The sequence below is a fragment of the Cryptomeria japonica genome, chromosome 6 (genome assembly GCF_030272615.1).
Source record: "Cryptomeria japonica chromosome 6, Sugi_1.0, whole genome shotgun sequence".
Classification (NCBI taxonomy): domain Eukaryota; kingdom Viridiplantae; phylum Streptophyta; class Pinopsida; order Cupressales; family Cupressaceae; genus Cryptomeria; species Cryptomeria japonica.
Window position 1 is genome coordinate 257,373,850 of NC_081410.1, and position 7,256 is coordinate 257,381,105.

A 7,256-nucleotide genomic window follows, 5' to 3' on the forward strand; every position below is an offset into this window, starting at 1 on the left:
AGAACACATAATTGAAGCAACTGCTAAAATTCTTGTGGTCTAAGTTTTTTTGGCACAATTATATGTGCCAAACTGGTAGTTAGCTTCTTTAGTCTAGGGTTGATGTCGATTATGTTTGGATGAAGCAGTCATTATATGTTAAATAAGGCAAATGAAGAGTACATCTGAACATAGTAATGTAAGTGAGAAAAATTCCAATAGCAATTTATATATCAATATCTTACATCAATGCAGAGCATCTTGTTTCCAAACATTTTGTGTGGTCACTTGGAGAATATGTACAGAATTGCCGAACATCAAAGAGGTTGCATATTACATACTTTTGCAATCAAACAAGGATACCAGATCATGAGAAAATGAAGTCCACAATTATGCATTCTTGGAAATTTATTTCAAAGAGAATAATAGTACTGAAGTTAGTTAGGCACAAATTGTTTATTTCCAACAAATTAGATGACTGAAGTGTGCAAGGTAGTCTGATGAGCCTTTTGTAATCTGTTCCCAGTCCAAATTAAAAAGAAAACTAAATTGTTTACTTATGTCGCAAAAGCTGAAATGGAATGTGTGCTTGATTGAGCATACCTAAAACTGATAAAGAGACACCTTTCTAGTCATCAACTCCATCACCCACTGCTAAAAGACTGCCACCACTGCTCATTTCCAGGTCAAAACAGCCTGTTCAAAATTATTTAGTCCATGTTAATGGCTGCGAGCTTTGGTTCTTTTGTCTATTTTAGGAATGGCTACAAGCTTTGGTTCTCTTGTCTATATTAGGAATGGTTTGGCTTTATAAAGGTCCTCAACCTATATGTTTGATCAAGCAATTTATGTCTAAAAGAGTCAACTATGACGTGTTAATAAATATTAATGACAGCAAAGTCCTTATGATACTTCTTACAAACTTCTTTTCTCGAAGTTTTGTAGCGTTGCACATCCTATCCATATGAGAGGCTTTAGAGATGTCGAGGAACTTGTGGACTGAACTGTCTTGCCAAAATTTTCAATTGTTGTGAGCAAATCATTTAAAGTGCACCAGTATTCGAGAACAGATAACAGAGCTTTGTGACAAGAATGCCAGAATGTATTAAGGACATAATCTGAATTCAATTCATTTTTTCGATAGTTGCTTGGAGATTTTGGTTGGTGTCCTTAATAATTTGGCAACAAGTGTGACAAATCTCTAGAAGAAGAATACATGACAGGGTCATTATTAAATTCTAAGAGGTCAGGGTTGTCGACAGCAAAATAGCATAAAACAATCAGCTGATAGTTATATGTTTCCTATAATTTAAAAAATAACCTGAGTAAGCTCACAGATAATTGGCAGCTTACCAGAGGGAACCTTGGAGTGTATTGGACATGCATAACTAACTACACCAGTAAAGAGGAATTACAAATTAAGATAACACAGTGGGCCCAAATGTCAGGGCAACAAATATCTTTGCCAATCATCTTCTAAAATGAAAACCTGAAGTACAATAAAAAAGACATGCTTCATCGATTCAGTTGATCACAATTAGTAAGCAAAAGTAGGCCTGAAGAAAAATCTTCTACACAAAAAAGGCCACTTGAAATATGTATTATGTGGCCCAGAAAAGACATATGTCCACCTTTATTTCAACTTCCATCAAAAGAAAAATAGAACACTGATATGGGGGTCAGGAGTGGGTCAGTAGTCTATTCAACTTTATATAGTTCTTTTGAGACATCAGACGTGTCTATTTCAATTAGACCATGAAGCAAATGCCCTAGCAATGAGCATCACAGGAAGAGCAGGAAACTCAATCTTGGTAATTATCTGAATTCCTATGAAAGATTATACCTTAGCTTTCTGAACTCCATAACGGTTCTTCATTTTCTTGCTATGAATTCAAATACTATCATTTTCTTTCCTATGAAAGGTCATACCTTGCGCTTTTGTAACTCCAAATTGCCTCTTTGTTCCCTTGCTATGAATTCACATGCTAAAGGTTCTCAAATCCCAGAATACAGAAATAAAGTATAACCCGGATTTTGCCCAGCCAATCTGAGCTCATGGATAAAGCTTAAACAATCCTGTCTGTGCAGAACATGTTATTGGTGGGTTGAAATGTGCTATCTCCTAATGTTTTCTATTAACCTTTAAAACAATAAAACCATTTACAATAGCATAGAACTGTTTGCTTGTTACAAGTTTTTGATGAAGCCAAAACTTGCAAAAGACCAAATATAAGATTATGAAAATATCACTGCTATCATTACGGAGGAAATTCAGTGCTAATTTTTTTTTTTTGAAAAGATAGTTCTCGTATGTCATTAAAGCTATTTTCTCACTTCAAAAAATAGATATTTTAGATCATATTCGAGCATTTCTAGAAGCTCTATCTCCTCTGGCATGTTCCATGTTTGAAGTAATCTTAATGAAGTCTTTACTGGTTGTGCAAATAGTGAAAGACTTTGTAGATTCCCATTAAAATGTCTGGAAGTGATCATTTTCTTATGCGTTGCCCTTGTCCAAGTCTGGATCATAGAAATCTGGAAATATAGCTTCTTGTGCACATCTGCAGGTTTTAGTTTCAGATTATATGGCGCTGCAGAAGGAAGTTTCTATCCAAATTTGAGCCTGTAGTTTTGAATAGGGTAATCTATGAAAGAGGTGATACTTGGTTCTAGGCGTAACATCAGTTCCTCCTTGCAACTGGGCTTTTTGTAAGCTCTGTATTACAGTTCCTTTTTGTGACTGGGCTTTTTGTAAGCTCTGTATTTAAAATATTAGATCTCATATTTAGAATAATCTTTAAATATATTTTAGAGATTTTTTTATAAGAGAAATGACAAGTCTTCTTTTTAAATCTTTGAGTATATGCAAACAAACTTTTAGTTTTAAAATAAATACTTCAATAAATCTTAAAAGTAGATATTTTAAATTTATTATCAATAATAAATTAAAAAATCTTTATATAAACTTTCAATAATTAGCATCATATAAATTTAAATTTTCCAATTTTTTTACAATATCTTATTAAAATATTTAAATTTATTAAAAATAAAATATCAAAGATCATATCTTATTTTAATATATATTATTGCAACTTACACTAACATCTTTCCAAGAAAAAATTGGACTCATTTTGAACAAATATCTTGCTTTTTCAATCCATTTATAGCAATCAATTAGAATATATACTTTTCAGTTTTCCATTACACCCCATCATTCTGCTATAACCAAAACAGATAATTTGGTAGAACTGCCATAAACGTGTTGGAGGTATCGCCTTAGATTTTAAGTAGTGACCCCACTTGTGTATTGATTTCTCAGCATCCCATGATTATAATCAATACCCATGCCTCCTATATACTCTTGTTGAAGGAGATTGCTAGGAGGTGAATGATGTATTAAGATAAAACAATATCTCATATAAGACAACATATATATCAACATGAATAGCATAAAAAAAAGAAAACATTTGTAATTTTATTATTTAATTACGCTGACATTATTCTTCTAATTCAAATTTTAAATTTCTCTCCATTATTATTAAATATTTTTAATTAATTATATTAATTGCTTCCAACATTAATTAAGTGACCCCACTTGTGTATTGATTTCTCAGCATAGAATGATTATAATCAATACCCACGCCTCTTATATACTCTCGTTGAAGGAGATTACTAGGAGGTGAATGATGTACTAAGATAAAACAATATCTCATATAAGATATATCAACATGAATAGCATCAAAAAAGACAACATTTGTAATTTTATTATTTAATTAAGCTGGCATTATTCTTCTAATTCAAATTTTAAATTTCTCTCCATTATTATTAAATATTTTTAATTAATTATATTAATTGCTTCCAACATTAATTAAGTAATTTTTATTATTTAATTAATTATTTTTTGCTCAATAACTAAATAATCTTTATTATTTTATTATTTTCCTCTTTTCTCATAATTAAATAATTTTTAATAATTTAATTTTCTAATTTTCTTTCAATATTTTTAAAATAAATATAATTTAAATATTCTAATTTTTTTCACCATGCACATTAATTAAATAATTTTAGTTGTTTAATTTAATCTTTTTCTTGCACTTTTCCTATAATATATTTAATTATCCATTTCTTAAATATATTTCTTCTAGTAATAAATAAGATTCTTATTTTATTTATTTCCCACTTACATATGAATTAAATAATTTATATATTTATTTTTTTCTAATTCTTTTCTCATGCACATTAATTAAATATATATATTTTTTAATTAATTTTTTTTTCTAGTCTTCTTTAATTCTTTAATCTATTTAATTATTCACTTTTTAAAATATATCTCTTCTAAAAATAAATAATTTTCTTTATTTTATTCTTTTATGTACTCAATTAAATAATTTTTAATTATTTAAGGCTAATTAAGTCTTCACTTCTACCTTTCCAACTCACACTTGTTAAGCACATATATTGAGCGGAGGGAGGGGGGATGAATTAGTATTCCTTAAAAATTAAAATTTTATGCTCCAACTATCATTTAAATCTTTAAACTAGTCAACACCAAAGAAAGATAAAGTATCGAACACTAGTGCACAAGAGAACACCAAATATATGTGGAAAAACCCACAGGGGAAAAACCATGATGTGAAAAACTTCATGGAGCAACTATCCAAATCTAGCCTCACAAAATAAAACAGATTTACAACTTGGCTTGAAGGATACAACCCAAGGAAGCTACAACTCCCTAAAAATATAGTTTTATGATTACAACCAAAGGAAGTTCACTACTCCATGAATATCACACACTTATAGAGGAGGCAACAACCTCATAATATCATGAATAATAGATGAGTTTCCATTGCAACACTTGTGCACTATTAGTTGCCTTCATCTCACTGCCTCTAGCATTTTTGGACTCATCTGAATGTAGATACCTTCAACTCACTTCTGGTATGCTTAAAGAATTTCTGCACACACTTGACAGCTGCCACAAAAGCCACACTTTACAACTAACTTGATCTTTCATTTATATCCTCCACAAGCATCAATAACCTTCTCAGGAGCATCCCTGGTTCATAGCAATCTTGCATCAACCAAAAATATTTCCTTTTTGTTTTGCTTTTTGTCTGCAGTTTCAACATTTCTTTCTATGTGTCCCGGATTTGTCTCATCAGAACACGTGGAGTTGGATTTTGCTTGAAAACCTGATCATCTTCCTTATTCCCAAAACGTGGAGCATTTGGATAATTTCCCAACAAGTTATCGCTACTGGTTTCCGAGACAATTTTCTGTTATCGGTTGCCTAGACCTATTTGCATTGGTGATCTACCAGATCCCTTCTGTAGCTTGCGGAGCCCTGAGCGTTGATTTTGATGTTCCTTAGCATGTGGCCGACCTTTTCCCATGATCTACACTTCATCCTTTGGATTTTTCGGAGGAATTTCTTTGGCGGAGGCTGACCTTGTTGGTTTTGCACGTTAGGTCTTGTTCTTCAGTTTTGATCCTTTTTGGGCCGACCGGATCCCCTTGGATCGTATAAATCATTATAATAGAGCATTAGAATGTAACCAAGAAGTGAGATTGAGCATAGAAGACCGATCTTAAGATTTGAGGTCCCGGTTGTGACCTGTTCTATATTTTGAGCATGTTTTAATAGGCCTGTGAGTCGGTTTCTGTAACCTAGTTGTTATCCGTTGGTTGTAATCAGTTTTCATGATATAACTCAATCTGTTCTGCATTGCCTCCATCATGTCCATGTGTTTTCGTTGTGTTTAATCTTGCTGATCAGTCTGGACTGATCTCTTTGAGGTCCCTCCTAGCTAGTGACTGCTTCAAGTGGTATCAGAGCGAGCTTTCATTTCAAAGATTGCGTTGTCTTGAGAATTTTGTTGCAGGGTGGCAGACTGTGGATCCGACCTGCAGCTACAGAGGACTATCGTAAAGATGGTGCGAAGAGGAACTAGGAATGGTGGAGCGTGTGGGAATGCAGACCCTACTGTGATGGAAATGTTGTGAGGAATAGCAGCCTGGTTGGAAGTCGTGGAGACAACCCAGAGAAGAGGCCGACACATTGAAGATGTAAGTGAAGATGAAGGAGAAGAAGCCCCGACAGAAAAAGTAAACCCATCGGCGGTTGATCCAGATGAGGAAAGGTTTTTGAGGGTTTTGAGTAGGGCGAATACTAAACTTCATTTTACCCCATCGAAATATGATGGAAAGTTGGATTCAGATGAATTGATGGATTGGATCTCGGAGATGGAGAAATATTTTGATTTTGAAAACACTGCAGAAGAAAGGAAGGTGAAATATGCCTGTACCCGGTTGAAAGGTCATGCATCTCTTTGGTTGGAGCATTTGCAGGTTGATAGACAAAGAAGAGGTAAAGAGAAGATCAAGACATGGGATCATATGGTTGCTAAGTTGAAATCAAAATTTATGCCAACTGATTATCAAGTGAATTTGTTCCGGAAGTTGTAGAATTTGAGATAGAAGGAATCTAGTGTGGAGGAATACACCGAAGCATTTCATAAGTTGAATATCAGATCCAGACATGTTGATGATGAATTTGAACAAGTTGCAAGATATTTGAATGGATTGCGGGTGTCTATACAAGATGATCTCAGTTTGACCAAATTACAAAGTGTTGAAGAGGCTTACTAGTATGCCCTGAAGGTAGAAGAGAAGCTAAAGAAAAGACATGAGCAGAGGCAGAGAGGCAGAGGTGGAAGGTTTTCCAGAGGAAGATTTCAAGGAGGAAGAGGATATATCGGAGGTAGAGGATTAACCTATGCAGATAAAAAAAAGGACAAAGAAGTGAGCAAAGAAGACAATTCATATCGGAAAGAAGATAGAAATTTCTACCAGAGGAGAGAACCGGATGGCTACCAGAATGATAATTTTGGAAGAGATGACAAAAGACAAGACAAGAGGGTATTTAGATGAACTTGCTATAAGTGTGGAGGAGAAGAACATCGTTCTTTCGAGTGTAAGAAGACAGAATACCGAAAGAGAAATAGTGGTGGAAGAAAACCCCAACGGATCAGATAACAAACCAGAAGATGGAGAACTGTTGATGATGAGGAGAGCTTTGTGTCATACTAGGAGAGATGAAGAGCCCTTGTAGAGAAAGAATTTGTTCAAGACCAGACGTAAGGTATCCGATAAGTGCTGTAAAGTTGTTATTGATAGTGGTAGTTCATATAATCTTGTTTCATAAGAGATGGTGAATACGTTGAATTTGGAAAGATTGAAGCACCCTAAGCCTTATCAGATAGCATGGATTCATGATG